Source organism: Colobus angolensis, unplaced genomic scaffold (genome assembly GCF_000951035.1).
Source record: "Colobus angolensis palliatus isolate OR3802 unplaced genomic scaffold, Cang.pa_1.0 Scaffold377, whole genome shotgun sequence".
Taxonomy (NCBI): domain Eukaryota; kingdom Metazoa; phylum Chordata; class Mammalia; order Primates; family Cercopithecidae; genus Colobus; species Colobus angolensis.
In genome coordinates this window covers 32,469-32,929 of record NW_012117121.1, presented here as the reverse complement: position 1 = coordinate 32,929, position 461 = coordinate 32,469, and the positions used below count along the sequence as shown (strand labels likewise).

At 36.4% G+C, this 461-nt stretch overlaps 1 protein-coding gene across 2 annotated transcripts in view; it reads right to left on the bottom strand.

The window, feature by feature from the left end:
• NSF (N-ethylmaleimide-sensitive factor) overlaps positions 1 to 461 on the bottom strand; it is a 143,446-nt gene that overhangs the window by 136,373 nt on the left and 6,612 nt on the right. The window lies entirely within an intron of this gene.

Genomic DNA, 461 nt, shown 5'->3' with positions numbered 1-461 from the left:
ATAGGGAGTAGCCACCAAAATTTTTTTTTTTTTTTTTTTTGAGACAGAGTCTTGCTCTATCACCCAGAATGGAGTGCAGTGGCGCAATCTCAGCTCAAGAGTAGCTGGGACTACAGTTGTGCACCACCACGTCTAATTTTTGTATTTTTAGTAGAGATGGGTGGGGTTTCACCATGTTGGCCAGGCTGGTCTCAAACTCCTGGCCTCAAGTGATCCACCTGCCTTGGCCTCATAATCTTTTTTTTTGTTTTTAAATCCATACAGATTCACTAGTCACCACCAGAAACGTACTTAAAAGATTTGTTAAATGTAGATGACTTACACAATTTTTTTAAAATAAAAAGACTAGAGTTCCAAACTTGCTAAACATTTCTGAAGAGGTTATAAGTAGTATGCTACCAAGAAGATATTAAAAAACAAAAAAACTCATTCTGCCCCTATAAAATAAAAATATTTAGCGA